Raw genomic sequence first — 15,742 nt, forward strand, 5'->3', positions numbered from 1 at the left:
CATGCCACCCATGCCTCCCATGCCATCCATTCCTCCCATAGTAGCTCCCTTGCCTCCAATGCCCATGCCTCATTTTTGGATCAAAACTTCTTCTCGGACACGTTTGACGTACTCCTTTTGTTGCTCGTCGAGGGTAGATGTGTCCATGATGAAGAACAAGTACTTCTCCCGTTCCAACAATCTAGTGCGCTCCTTCATGACCAATTTCTTCTCCTCCAATGCCACCTTCCTCTCCTCGGCCGCCACCTTTCTCTCCTCGGTCGCCAACCTCCTCTCCTCATCCACTGCATCTTGCTTACTTGGCATCTTCCTCTCCTCATTCGCTTCCTTTCTTGCGTTCACAATAGCTTCCATGGCATTTTTAGCTCATCATCTCCTTTCCTATTCTTTTTTTCTTTTCCTTATTTCTTGTCTCCACTTGATCTATTTGGTTTGGAGTAGGTAACCGAGTTTGGTGAAGGGCTTCTCTTGCCGCCATCACTTGATGACTCCTCATCATCGTTCAAATCAATAGTTTGCTTGCGTTTGTTGCTCTCCTCAACGACACCTTCACGGGGCTTCCATTTCTCAGCATCCTTCAACTCATCATAGCAATTGGGCAACGTAAATGGTCTCCCTTTCCCGATCTTTCCTTTTTTGGTCTTCTTGTCCTCTCCTTTAAATAAGTTTTGTGCAATATTGAGCTACAAACACACTACTAGAAAAAAGGCTATTGGTGGCGCACCACTTTTTGCTATTAATGGCGGACTATAGGTGCGCCACTATTACCACGCCACTAGTAACAAATATTAATGGCGCACCTCTCGTGCGCCATTAGTATTGCAGGTAACAGTGACACACCTTGTAGTGCACCATTACTAGTAACAAATAGCAATGGCGCACCTCTGGTGCGCCACTGGTAACTTTTTTTTTAATTTTTTTGATTTTTTTATTTTCAAGGCGGAAAAATAGTAGTGGCGCACGGTCTAACCCCCACCGTGCGCCATTGCTATTTTTGAATTTTGAATTTGGATATGGATCTAGATCTGCCTCATTTTTTTGGCTTGTTTTTTTGCTCTTTTTTGTTGCTTGATTTTTTTTCAAATTTCATTCTCTCGACCTGGATCTGGTACGTTCTTTGTGCCGGGGGAGCTTCATATGTGGCCAGAAGTAGAGGAGGAGGGAGGAGAGACCGTGAGGAGGAGAGGAGGGAGGAGGAGGTAGCCGGAGAGGAGGAGAGGAGGAGGTCGCTGGAGGAGGAGGTCACCGGAGGAGGAGGTCGCCGGAGAGGAGGAGAGGAAGAGAGGAGGAGGTCGCCGGAGAGGAGGAGAGGAAGAGAGGAGGAGGTCGCCGGAGAGGAGGAGAGGAGGAGGTTGCCGGAGAGGAGGAGAGGAGGAGGTCACCGGAGGAGGAGCACCGTGAGGAGGAGGAGGTTGCCGGAGAGGAGGAGAGGAGGAGGTCGCGGGAGGAGGAGGTCACCGGAGGAGGAGCACCGTGAGGAGGAGGAGGTCGCCGGAGAGGAGGAGATGGAGTGGAGGAGAGGAAGAGAGGAGGAGATGGAGTGGAGGAGAGGAGGAGAAGAATGAAGGTGTAAGTGGATGGCCGGCCCTTTTGAACTTATGTCCCAACTTAGCAGTGGCGCACCTTGCACTGGTGCGCCATTGCTATTTTTTTGAATTGTGAAGGCAGGAAAATAGCAATGGCGCACCTTGCACTGGTGCGCCATTGCTATTTTTTTGAATTGTGAAGGCGGGGAAATAGCAGTGGCGCACCTTGCACTGGTGCGCCATTGCTATGCTACATAGTAGTGGTGCACCTAGGCGTGGTGCGCCATTACTATTTATTTATTTTTTGCATTTTTTTCGATTTTTTTGCCTCCAGATCTTAAAAGCATTATAACTTTTTTTTGTTAGGTTTTTGGGGATTCTAAAAATCTTCAACGGGTTCCCCGTGTTGAATTCGGATGTAACTTTTTGAGTAGATGATTTTTCATATAAAAAACTTTTTCAGCTATTTTTTTTAATTTTCCTAACAACTAGAACACATAACACATGGGCATCTATTTTTTGAATTTTTTTTGAAGCTTTTATCATTTTCTTTAATTTTTTTGAAACATAAAAGGCGATCCAAGGGGGGGAGGTGTTTGTGTGTGTGTGACGTTAGTAATGACGCACCACGCCTAGGTGCGCCACTACTATGTAGCATAGCAGTGGCGCACCTAGGTATGGTGCGCCATTGCTATGTCTGATGGGGGCGATGGACCAAAAAATAGCAATGGCGCACCACACCTAGGTGCGCCACTACTATGTAGCATAGCAGTGGTGCACCTAGGTGTGGTGCGCCATTGCTATGTCTGGTGGGGGTGGGGGATGGACCAAAAAATAGCAATGGCGCACTGCTAATGTGGTGCGCCATTAGTAAAAACATAGCAATGGCACACCTGATTCTGATGCGTTACTGCTATATAGGAGTGGCGCACCACCATCATGGTGCCCCACTAATAGTGTTATTGGGATAAGCCTTTTTCTAGTAGTGAGAAAATAACACATTATTCACTTGAAGAACCAAAGAAGAAGCATGAACATGGAAGAAATATGAAAGAAATGGCACTTACCCTATCTTGGATTAAGCTTGTTAACCGCCTTAACTACGGCCGCCCACTTTTGACAATCTGTGTTGATTATCGACCATCGGGAGCGAAGAGATATTTCTGTGCGCTCAGTTCCACTTTTGTTGTATAAATCAAAGTGCTCCTTCATCCGGATCCAATATGCATCTCTACTTTGGTTCCCTCCAACCGTGGCATCCCTAGACACTTGCAACCATGTATTGCATAGCAAGATGTCTTCATCAGTGGTGTAGTTGCCTGCTCTTCCTTTCGGTGCATCGAAGATACCCTCACCATCCTCGTCCACCTCAAACTCATGATCATCTAAATGCACATCATTGATTTGAAACCAATTGTTGAAGCCAACACCCATAGTAGTCATGTATGTCTCATCTTTTAAACTACAAAGTATATACAACAAACTAATATAAGCTATCCATATGTATCTATTCATGTAAATAACAACAATGAAAAAAAGTGGGTGAAAAAATACCTTGTGGGCATTCCATCAAACACGTTGTGCGCATTGGCCACCGGCGGTACAAATGAGCTCCCGACGCTTCATTAGCCGCCGCATGTGTCGCATGACGTGCAGGTTTCTTCATTCGCGGCCTAGTGAAGCCAACCGCCGTCTTGTTCTTCTTCGTGGACACCTTCTTGACGGTCTTCTTCACCGCCGACGCATTTGGAAGCTTCGAGAAGGGGGCACGGTTCGCGTCGGGCGCCGGCGTGCCGCCACCCGTCGGCGTCGCCCGTGGCGCCATGAAGAGGCTGTGCACGAGACCGGTGCTCGGAGGAGCTCCGGTGGCGACGAGCCCTAAGCTCGCCGGGCTAGGGTTTGCACCGGCGCTTGCAGCGGTGGCGGCGACGACGACGACGGCGGAGGGATCACACGCGTAGGAGGGGGTGGGGGGGTGTCGGCGCGGCTGTCCATCGGGCTGTTTCGACGGCAGCGACGCGGGGTGGGCGTGGAGTGGCAGCGCGAGCGCTCGATTATCCAGCGGGCGGTAGCGGGCACACGAACCACACACGAAATTTGGGGCGCGCGATGCCGTTTCGCCTCGCGCGCTGGAACGTTTATAGCGCGCGCTTTTTGCGCCTCCGTTGGAGCGTCCTAAACGGTTGCGCGCGTTATAAATTCATTTTTTGCAGCGCGGCGCTTATATAGCGCGGTCGTTGAAGTCGATGTCTTTTGTTTTCTTCCTTTGGCTGAATCTGGATACCTCCAACTCAATTTATTCATACTTAGGCTGGTGGATGTATAAAGAATCAGCCACATGAAAGAGCCATCAGATCGTGAGAAAATACATAGTGGAAATACTCATTCTACTCCAGAAGTAAGATTATCCTTTACTAGTGATTTTAGTTTGCATCACATTCTGGTGGTTTCTTCGTCATGACCAGCTAAAACGAAGTTCCATTAAGCAGATAAAGTTTACATAGCTATTTCCTGTTGAAAGCATTTCGGCAGTAACACTATTAAATGGCAGTTGGATATCTCTCAGGGTAAATCTAAATTAGGTTCGGAAAATTAGAATAGTACACCGGTTCAGAATGAGTCCTTATCTTCCACCTTGTTGGCTATCATTCTACCATCAGGGTGCTACTTGCTGGCAGGGAGCAACATCTTCGCGTAGAAAACCGTTTAAATGGCAAAAATAGCTTTAAAGATCAAAATTAAATAAGTTGGTTATGGTCCATTAAATGTGGTATTCTTGAGTGAAAGATTTAGTGATGTCGTTTGGGAAAATATTTTTGATACATGTTTCACAAACCCCTTCTATTTTTAGCACTTAGAAATTATTTTAGATATCACCTTTCTCTAACCAATCAGGACCCAGAATCCCTCTCCCTCGGATCACACCACTGCAGACCATCTGAGCCGTACACGCGATACGTATCCAACGTCTCTCATCCACCTATCCTTCATGTGATAAAGACATGTAGATTGGTTTCCTAGTGACACATGAATCCGCAGTACTACGAGGTACGTTCGAATCGAAAAAGGTTTCAGAGGTCGTATGCTACACATGAATATACTTTTCCAAAATCAATATCTGCTTGCCGTTCACGTACATGTGCATGACGATTTTTTTCTTTTAAGAGAAAATGTACATAAACAAACTTGGTATGCATCTGTTCATGTACATGTTAAATCTCGAACCAATCAGGACGCAGAAAACTCTTCCCACGGATCACCCCTTGTAGCCAATCTGAGTCGTCCACGTCTTACCGATCTAACGTCTCTCATTCACCTCTCTTAGAATAATTGGAATGGAAAAAAAAGAGCCCCCTTCTTCCCCGTGATCTCTCTGTGTCTCACCCATGGCTAGGGTTTCGGCCGCCACCCCTAGGTTCGTCAGGATCTGCCACATCGCACGCCGCCTGCATGACGGAATTTGGAGTGGCCATCCTGGACATGTGCAGTAGCTGGGTGGGTAGGAATTTGGAGTTCGCATGTTACCACGTTCATCTCAACGTCTTCTTGCCAAGTGACTTACTGGTTTCCGCTTTATCTAGGTGAGCCATTATCCAGCCGGGTACAAGCAAGATAAGATCGTAGGGATGGGTATGAATGAAGACGAGCTGAAGAAGAATCCGGTACCGCTTCCTTACTAAATTATTGCGATTTTGGACATTTGGTCTGCTATTCTCTTTTTCAGTTACAAGATTACAGCAAGAGTTGTTAAAGCATTATGGATTGAGCAACATGGCCTTGATTTGTATTTTGTTTTGGATTGAGCAACATGGCTTGGTTTTTATTTTATTTTGGATTGAGCAACAGTTGACTCAGTTGGTGAGTTATGCTGCATTCTGATTCTCCTGATGGTTTTTGAGATAGTAGTCATATGACTTATGATGATTGTAGTATATGTAGTATCTATGTTGCTAGAGAAGAAATGGTTGTTCAGACAACGAAACTTTTCTGGTGCTAATAGGATAAAAGTTAAGATAGACAGTTCAATCACTCTTTGTCTATAACTCAAGCATAGTAATTGGATACGATATAGTAACTTCATTTCTTTCAGATATAAATTTGGTTTTACTAAATTAGTGTGATTTTCTACATTTGGATATATATGTATGTGTTCATTAACTATTGAGTCTAGTTGAGGGCTCAAATTGGGGCCGTGGCAAAAAGTTGTAAACATGACACTGTATGTGTACTTTGCTAGAAATGGTTGTTTGTACAACCCTAATGTTTTCTTTTCGGCTGGTACACCAACCCTAATGTTTTTTGGCAACTCTCTTCTTGTTTGCTGGTGATAATAGGTTTTGACAGAGTATGTTGTGCTGTAAACATGACACTGTATGTGTACTCTGCTAGAACAGTTTCTCGAATATCAGTTTTTCTTCTTCTGTAATTATTTCTAAATACGATTTAACTCTGGATATAGCTTTTCAAATCGCTGCTTTTGGACAGAAGGTATATCCATTTGGACATCAACTGGTGATGCTGACCATGCTTGGATAGTTGGCGCATACTTTCATTATGCTGGAGGGTTTCCCCTGAGGTATGACATTTGTCTAAATAGTTACGCGACGACATCATATTCCTAGCAAGGGTTCAACGCTTCAGTGGCTTCCTAAAATTTGTATTTGCATGTACCTCTACATACTATATAGTTGTAACAATCTTCCAATCCAGGACAAACTGATCCGATGTACATTGTTTGTTCCAGAAAGAAAATAGCTTAGTTAAATATATTTTGTGTCAGAATTTTTCTTAAAAGATCAAATACTCTATTTTGTGCCAGAATTTAACACTATTGCTACTAATGTCACTCTCTGTTAACAAATAACTTTTTATTTTGTATCTTTTATCATTGACAAATTCATGTTCAATGGCCTTTACTTTTAAAATGTTTGCACACAAAAAAAATTGACACCAAATTGCTAGACTTCGTAAGATGTGGGCGTGCACTGTTAAAGTTGAAAGGATGCATGACAGGTCATATAGGTACTTGATTTCATTGACAAAGTTATTGAGCATGGTATTTGGACTTAATAAATAGTTACTCAATCATGTTGTCTATATCTGCTTTTTTATTCTTCTCTTGATTATGGATCGGATGAATAGTTGCATGGAATTTAGATTGAGATTTCAATGTTTCATGGATAGATAATATGTTTTTAACCAATAACGTATTACCACAAATTAGTACAAGAAATAACTTTTCCTTTATTAATAGTTTGAGTATATATAAACCAAAGGGAGCACGTCTTCTGTAGATTCTTTTTTCTTTTCACAAGCGTAGAAGGAAAGACCAATGGGGTAGACGTATCCTGTTTCATCCTATGGCTACAAAACAATTACATATTAGTTGGACAGTTGATTTTTTTTTTACTTTCTAGGTTTAACGTGGAGTCGGTATCATTTTCTTCTTGCAGGCGGCAATGGCAAGAGCATATTGTGCAGAGGAAGATGATGAGAAGAAACTTGTGGTTCTCATTCAGTCTTTGTGGAACTTTCTTTATGTGTGATTGTGCACTTGTTGGGTTCTTTTTCTGTGTACTTGCACTTGCAGAAGTATTCTGTTGTGCAGATGTAAAATTATTTTGATGTGCCCTTGTTAGGCGTTGAACCTTAATGCATGGAGTCGTTGGATGATGTATTGCATTTGATGTGATATGCTACTGAAATAAAATATACATTTTATTTGCAATCTTTTATTTTGTTATATTTATTTTTAATGGGCCTATCTTGAGATGTGGTGCTTCTAGCAAAAAAATGCTTCAACCCAAACAAATCATACATTTTCAATAGTAAAATAGGTATTGGGCCAGGCCCATGTAGGCTAGATTGGTGGACAGGGATCTGAAATTTATGATGATTTCATTTGGTCACTAGAAATGCCACGTCAGCTTGGCCACGTCAGATCCTACGTGGCGCACACAAATGGGTAATGACCAAACCAAAATTTTGGTCGATTGAGAATTACGACCAAAATTTTAGAAAGGTCATGTTTGTTCATTCTTGACGGTCAACTGTTGACGTTGTAAATTTGGTCAAAAAAGGTCAATAAACGACAACAATGACGAATCGATGACCAATATAGGGAGTCATAATTGACCTTATTTCTTGTAGCGGCTCCTGCGTGGTCATGGCGTGATGGCTTGGTGGGAGGCGTGCGTGCTAGCGGAGGTGCTGTGCATGAGGGTGTGGTGTTGGGAGGTGCTCTGGGCGAAAGCTTGCCGGGCAAGAATTTGCTAGCCGACGGTGTCGGCGTCTGTGGATGTCGTCTCACCTCCTTGGAGGCACCGTTGAGGAGTTCTCTTCCTACACACCCTCGCATCCAGTTCTTCGGGTGAAAACCTTAGGCCCGGTTGGGTCGGACGACGGCGTCGACATCGGCGTCGTCGCTTCCTCCTTGGGGGCGTCCTCTTGAAGAGCTTTGGATCTCGTTTGCACTCTCCGGGGGCTAGACGCTCGCGACATTGCGGTCGGCTGAGGCTGGTCCGGCAATGTGGATGTTCTGCGCGGCTTCTTGTGTGGCAACGATGGCCCCTTCAAGCGGAGGTGGATTTGTTGTTGGGTTCTGGTAGTCGGTCTCATCCGACGCGTTCGAGGGGTCGCCGTGCCTCTCTTGTCTTCTGAAGTCAGAGCTGTTTGAGGAGGAACCTTGCGATGACGATGACGTGAAGACGGGTGGTCGGTTCTGACGCTGGCTCGGCGCAGGTCCAGTGCTTTTCATCCTACAATGTTTGTCGGCTGAGTCGAAGCTGCCTGGTCGCCGGCGCGTGTGGTGTACTGTTTGCCGTTGTCCAACGCAGGCCTCTACGCTCGTCTACGGCGGAGGCTACATCGGTGGTCGTCGATGGTGAAGTCGGAGTCGCCCTCGCGGAGGCGTGATGACGATGACACCGGATTTCAACCTCGATAGAGCTCTTCCCCTTGGCGCGTGTGTGCGTTCTTGTGTAGGTTGCCACGTCGCCTTGTATGCCTTGTTGTGGCGGGCGTATTGTGACGGTTTTCGCCCAGTTTTCCGATTATTAACCGGGCAACTCTCTTCGACTTTTTTTAATGAGATCGGTATCTAAGGGACCGCGTTTCAAAAAAAAAACTTGCTGGCAGGGCAGTTAAATTAGATCTTATTCTTCAGTGTATCCTGGTTATTACTTATATGAATTAGTGTTCTCAGGTAACCTTCTAGGATTTCATCCCAGAAAATTAACTCACGGCTGAAGATAATCTATCCAATCAACAAATGGACTACTTGGAACAGAACTTTTGGCTGGGGTGTGAATATTTGATGCTAATCTTCTATTGTGCTGCTCGAGTGGTGGTGAGAGTAAAGTATTTTGGTCTTTAGACTGCACACGAAGCAAACCAGTTTCTGTCCAGGAAGCAACTGCTTACCTTCTGTTGGTTTCTAACGCTTGCATCAAGGGACAAATTGTTGTTGTCTTTTTTAAAAAAAAATTTAGCAGGAAAGCTACTAAGATTCTATTTCAGAAGGAGTTGCCCGAAGGCGAGTTACAAGAAGGAAAACAGCAATCGAATCTACCAAAGCCAAAGAAAACAAAAAGGAGCGCAGAGCAGCCAAGAAAAACAACAACAAAAAACGCCAGGCGGAGCCATGCTTTGCATGTGACCCCTAAAACAGAGCAACTACTCAGCCTGGGTCGAATTGGACCGGGCAACCACCTAGCCTCCAGATGGAGGCCTCGTCCGCGAACATCACCAGCACGCTGGCAACCGATAGCTCTTTCTTATCAAAAATCCTGCGGTTGCGCTCACGCCAGATCTCCCAGCATACTAGCATGGCCAGCGCCTTGGCCACACGCCTTTCACTCATGGAGGCAATCTCCAAAGCTGGGCCATCCAGTCAGCAGTCGCCACTCCTGCACGCCAGGCTGACGGCTTGAAAGACTGAAGCCTCGTCAAGCAAGCCACAGACTCCCAAAGATTGACGGACCAGGGACACTCACGGAGCAAATGGTCCACTGTCTCCAGGTTCCGACGGCACAAAGGGCAGAAATAGTCATTCTCCAAGCCTCTCATCAGAAGGACATCCGATGTTAACACCCGATGTTGGACGGTCGTCCATACGAAGAATTTGCATTTAAGGGGAGCTTTCGCCTTCCAGATGAACTCCGGGAACTGGGATCTGACCTGTCCTGCAAATAACATACGATAAGCTGAACGAGCCGAGTAGGTGCCATTGGAGGTTAGTTTCCAGGTGATGCAGTCCCTGATATCATGCTGAAGCGAGATATGCTCCAGCCGTGAGGAAAGAGCAATAAGCTCATCCAACATATCATCACAAAAACCCAACGAAAGGTCCTGGAGCCAAGCAGAGTCTTTCAAAGCTGCAGCCACTGTTCGTCTCTTCCTGCAGGAGATGACAAACAAAGATGGAGCCAAGTCGCGGGGGGCCATGCCTTGCAGCCAAGCGTCAAACCAGAACAAGGCGGTGGATCCATCTCCAATAGTGACCGTGGTAGCGAAGGCGAACATTGTGAATTCTTCGACAGAACATGGAGGAAGCAAGCCCGCCCACGGGCGTGGCGATCCTGCCCATCGGAACCAAAGCCATCTTAAGCGTAGCGCCGAACCAAACTTCTTTAAGTTCGGAATGCCGAGACCCCCAAGGCAGAGTGGAGTGCAGACTTTGACCCAGCTCACCCTACACTGGATGCCGCTGCATGACTGCAACCCTTTCCATACCCAAGCTCTTGTTTGCTTGTCAATCCAATTGAGAAGCCACTTTGGGAAGGGATAGAGAGACATCATATATACGGGCAGGGCGGAGAGAACCGAACGTGCCAGGGCCAGCGGGCCGTCCTTCGAGAGAAGGCTGCCAATCCATCCAGCCAGCTTACCATCGAAGGAGGCCACGAACCTTTGGAAGTCAATTTTTCGAAGTGAGCGTAGGGAGAGCGGCATCCCTAAGTAGCTTGTGGGGAACTAGCTCACCGGAACACTAATTGGCTGCAATACTTCCAATAGATTGATATTGGAGCATCAGATCGGCAGGGCAACACTCTTAGCAAAATTTGTACGCAGCCCAGATGTCGCACCAAAGGCTTCCAGAATGTAGCCAACCAACATGATGTCTTCTTTGCGTGGGTTCACAAAGAGGGCCACATCATCGGTATAGAGAGAGGCTCTGTAACTGGCTTTACTGCCATGGAGCTTCGAGAGGAATCCGTTGGAAGTGGTGAGATCAAGCAGCCGGTGCAGGGGTTCCATGGCCAAAATGAACAAGAGCGGGGACATGGAGTCACCTTGGCGAAGCCCACGTTTGTGCCAGATACGCTCTGTTGGGATCCCATTCACCAAGATCATAGATGAAGAGGATGTCGAGACCATGGCCATCCAGTCCCGCCATCTGGTGCCAAAACCCCTCGCCCCCATCATATCGAGCAAGTAAGTCCAAGAAACTGTGTCAAAAGCTTTGGCAATGTCCAGCTTCAGAAGGATAGATGGAGTAGAGGAAGTTATCTTGGATGCATCTTCCGCGGATAAAGGCACTCTGACATGGGCTGACAAGTTTCTCGAGCGCCGGGGCGAGTCTTCGAGCAAGAAGCTTCATGAAGATTTTGACGAGGCTATGCAGCAGACTGGTCGGTCTGAAGTCTCCAATCCATGTGGGGTCCTTTTTCTTGGGAATGAGAACCACAAGGGAGTCGTTGCACCGGTGAAGAGAGCTAGCATTCAAGTCAAACAACCTCTAAAAGGCGAGCATGAGATCAAGCTTGATGATATCCCAACAGCTGCGGTAAAATGATCCGGAGAAACCATCTGGCCTCGGCGCTTTGTCCTGCGGCATATCCCAAACTGCCTCTTTGATCTCGTCAATGGAGAAGGGCCTCTCTAGGTCTTGCAAGTCGAGGCGTGGAAGGCCGAGGTGGCCCCAGCTCAGACAGGCGACAACATCATTTTTTGCCCCAGGATACTCTTGAAGTGGTTAGCAACCAGGTCAATAATCTGCTCTTGGTGCACAATAGTTGAACCATCAGCAGCCGCAAGGGAATGAATGTGATTCTTCCTCGCCCTGGAATTCGCCTTGATGTGAAAAAACTTCGACTTGGCATCTGTTGCGCGCAGCCACCTAACACGCGCCGTCTGTTTCTGCTTTATCCTGAGCAGCACCGCGAGGCCCAGATGACGGGATTTGAGGGCTGATCGGAGTGATATCTCAACAGTAGACAGGGGCCTATTGTCCTGGGCCGTGTCTAGGCACAGAGTTAGCTCATGAACGATGTCAAATTATCCGGTCAGGTTACCAACAGTGTGCTTGCTCCAGGAGGAAAGTGCTTTCCCAACACGCCTCAATTTAAGGTTGAAAGAGTTGATGGGGTCTGAGCTGCCCACGGGCAGGTTCCAGGCCGTCGAAATGACCGATTAAAACCCGACAGAAACCTCCAGTAATCCTCGAAACGGAACCTTCGCGGCTTCCTCATCAGACCCTCGTTGACCAGAAGAAAGGGGCAGTGATCGGATATGGCCGTAGCTTGGGGAAGTAACTTGGCAGCCGGGAAGCGCAGGCCCCAGTCTGCGTTGCAGAAGGCACGATCCAGACGGACGAGAGTTGGGGGGTTCTGCTCATTGGACCAGGTGTAGCTGCGCCCGATTAAAGGGATCTCCTTCAGGTTAGCAGAGTTGAGGGCGACACGAAACCTAGCCATCCATCGCCTGTTAACGTGCTCATTGTTTTTATCAGTCGGGTCCTTGATGAGATTAAAATCCCCGATGATCATCCAGGGGTTTGAAACCAAGGAGCGGATGTGGCTGATCTTCTCTAGAAACGCCGCCTTCCGGTCGTCAACAGTCGGTCCGTATACCGTGGTTAGGGACCAGGGCTGACTTGAGTCTTGGTTGTCAACAACTGAGACCGTGATAGAGAAGGTACCAAAACGAACTGAGCTGATAGAAAGCCTTGAGGTATCCCACAACAGCAAGATCCCTCCACGTGTGCCGTCTGCTGGCAGATCAGCAAATCCAGGGAGGAGATTGCCAGCCAGCTCTCTACGCAAATTGTCAGAAAAACTGCTAAGTTTTGATTCCTGAATGCAAAGGATGGAGCATCCGGTTCTAGAAACCAGGTCTTTAACTACTAGCCTCCTTGCGGGGTCATTCAGACCGCGCACATTCTAGCTTAAAACCTTAAGGTTGCAATTCATGGGTAAAGATAGCAGCAGACCAACAAACGCACAACAGCAAAACAGGCGCCACTGGCGCGTGCAAGGGGAAACGTTGATCAACAAGCATCCATAACACAATGGGAACAAATATGGCAGGCGCAAACAGCGCATAAGGTTACAAGCAGGGTAGGCGCTAACAGCGCGTACTGGGAACAAAGAAACTACATAACAGGCAAAACAAAGGTAGGCACAACCAGCGCGTACAAGGTGGGACAGATAGGCGCAACCTGCGCAGCCGGTGACACGGGTGACAAGCGAAAGGAAGAGAGCAGCACACCATGACAGCCAAATGGAGAAGATAAATGTATCCATGGGGAAACTGGGTGAAACATCGCTGGGTGCAGGGTGCAGCCTAGGTCGCCCTGACCAGACTCTCAGCGCCAGGCGCAAAGGGGGGTGTCCAGAACTCTGACTTGATTAATTTTTTACTTATTATTGTTGCATTCCATCATTTCTTCCTCTGAGATCTGTCATTCAGTCTTCTCATGGAAAGATGTATTCTGTAGATGCAAGGGACAACAGTTTGAGGAAGCTTGGAAGATGCATGACGCTGACCCAGATCTAACGTTGCTGCTATCCCGTTCCAAAGAACTTTGCACTGAAGATCGTTCGCCAAAATTGAGTTCGACAGATATTCTTGATGCAGGTAGTTTTTTAGCATAGATCAAGTTAAAACTGTTAAATCTTAGCTGTCAATGTTTGTATTTGCCCTCGTTTTCCACCTCTAATGTTTATTTGCATCCTCTCTAGGGTCGAAGGCTGCTGGCTTACTCTGCATCCAGATAAAAGCGTGGTAGCTCAAGCTGGATACATGTACTCCACAGTGTCCTACTAGTACCTTGGTGAAATCAGAGTACTTTTTAACCTTTGTAGAGAAATCAGAGCACCGTGGTTAAAACTGTCTGACAGATAAGTTATAACCTTTTTAGAGAAATCAGAGTACCGTGGTACACGTGGAGTACATTTTAACCTTTTTAGAGAAATGTAGGTTTGTAACCGTGCACCAAATCAAGACGTAAAATCCTTCCATTTTACTACTTGAGAGATGTATGTTTGTTTGCAACTGTGTACCCTGCTCAACATGCTAAAACTGCATCTTTACTTTTAGTGTGGCTCGTAGTTTAATCTGGATACAAGGTGCATAGCACAGTCCTCATGGAAGAACTCGTCGAAGGCTGAAAATGTCGCGGCGAGACTTCCACCGTGAAGTATCAGACAGTTTCATCATGTCTGTCTAGTCTTTTCCGGGAAGTTGAGTATCTGCGGCTGCAGGTACCTCCCATGGTAGATGAGCCTGAACATGGCCTTGTACGCCGCCTGGGTCATGTGGATGCCGTCCCAGCTCACATACGTCGACGGGTCGGCGCACGCCACCGTCCCCTCCACGCCGCACATCTGCCTCTCGTCGTAGTTGTACTTGCCACCGGCGCCGCAGCAGGCCTTGTGCGTGCTGTCCGCGTCGAAGCCGAGCGCCGGGGCGCCCTTGAGGAGGCTGAGGAAGGAGTTGAAGTAGTCGGCGTACGCGATGGCCGCGTCGGGGTACGACGCACGGAGGCCGGCGACGGCTCGCTGGAGCTGCGCGTTGTGCTTGGCGGCGAAGAGGTTGAGGTCCTTGAGGCAGCCCGCGGAGTCGTAGGCCGACTGCTCCGGTGAGGCCATCGCGGTGAGGTAGCTCGGGAAGCAGCCGATGGGGAAGTTACCCGGGACGATGACTCTGCTCGCGCCCATGTCCAGCACTTCCTGTGATGATGGAAGCACAGGATTAGTTTCTCCACCGAGCCGTACGTGTAAGAGAAGTTGTTTGATGGTACTACTAGCAGTACCTTGGTGGCGTCGATGATGGTCTGAACCACGGCCGGGATCAGTTTCTCCACCTCACTGACAGACTGGTTCCCGAACAAGGCGTAGTTGTAGTCGTTTCCTCCGATCTCCCCGACCAGAACCAGAGAAGATTGGAGCCTTTTGCGGATTTCTGCACGCACAAATTTTACATGGAGAGTCAGTATGCCTGAGTGTTGAAAACAGAGTGTGCACTGAGACTGAGAGAAAGTAATACAGTAAGAGGGAAGAAAATTGTTGAATTGCCTTGGTCGGTGTTGAAGGTGGACTTCATGAAGTCCTTGAACCACCGGAGCTGCAGCTTGAGGGAGAAGGTCCGGTTGAGCTGGTCGTCGGTGTCCATGGCGGTGGCCCCGGCGACGGCGAAGTTCACGCCGTGGTCGAAGCTCCTGTTCTTGGCCAGGTAAGGGTTGAGGAATGGAAGGCCCATGTCCTGAGCTGCATTGCGCACCAGAGAGGAACACAACGTCACTACAGTACAGTACATATCATGATACCAAGCTGTTCACTCTGAAGCAGAGCAAGACGTAAGTACCGAGGAAGTCGATCATGAGGAGGCCGTCGGAGCATCGGCCGGTGGGGCGGCCGAAGGTGACGCCGTAGGGGAGGTGCTTGATGGTCTCGAAGGCGCCCGGCGGCGCCTCCTTGGCCAGGTTCCCCGTGTCTGTGATGGAGTCTCCGAGGCTGTAGATCGCCGCCACGGCGCCGTCGCCGCCGCCTTGCCCGTGGCAGCAACACACATGCAGAGCAGCGACGAGGAGGAAGAAAGCCGCCGAGGAAGCCATGCAGAAAACGGTTGTAAGTTGTAACAAATGACAGGAGTGGATAGAGGTAGCTAGCGAGTGATGATGAGGACTCCGTGCTCGGCGCGGCCTCCATTTATACGCGCGTCGAAGAGGCGGCAGGGCAGAAACAGTGGCCGCACGCGCATGCACCACCCGGCCGGGTGTTCTAGAGAGAAGCGTGGATTGACGGTTTTTTCGTCGCTGGGACGGCGCGCGTGTGGGGTGTGGCGAGAAAACATTCTGTCTGTCGCTTTGCTGCTGAAAAGGATGGATCGCAGGATCGGATCCGAGTCCCAGATCGTGGGGTTCTGCTTTGGACTAGAGTCATCAGCACAGCAGCAGGGAAAAGAAGGAAAAGCAACAGCTAGCCTGCCCTTGA

At 48.0% G+C, this 15,742-nt stretch overlaps 1 pseudogene across 1 annotated transcript; it reads right to left on the minus strand.

Moving 5' to 3' along the window:
• Window positions 1-13,750: 13,750 nt before the first annotated feature.
• On the minus strand, window positions 13,751-15,422 carry LOC123411907 (annotated as a pseudogene). The gene is made up of 3 exons (XR_006613358.1): window positions 15,114-15,422; window positions 14,563-15,016; window positions 13,751-14,479 (listed from the first exon to the last, which is right to left on the minus strand). The product of XR_006613358.1 is annotated as an acetylajmalan esterase-like (transcript).
• Between the last annotated feature and the right edge of the window lie 320 nt (window positions 15,423-15,742).

The sequence above is a fragment of the Hordeum vulgare genome, chromosome 7H (genome assembly GCF_904849725.1).
Source record: "Hordeum vulgare subsp. vulgare chromosome 7H, MorexV3_pseudomolecules_assembly, whole genome shotgun sequence".
In the NCBI taxonomy this organism is placed as follows: domain Eukaryota; kingdom Viridiplantae; phylum Streptophyta; class Magnoliopsida; order Poales; family Poaceae; genus Hordeum; species Hordeum vulgare.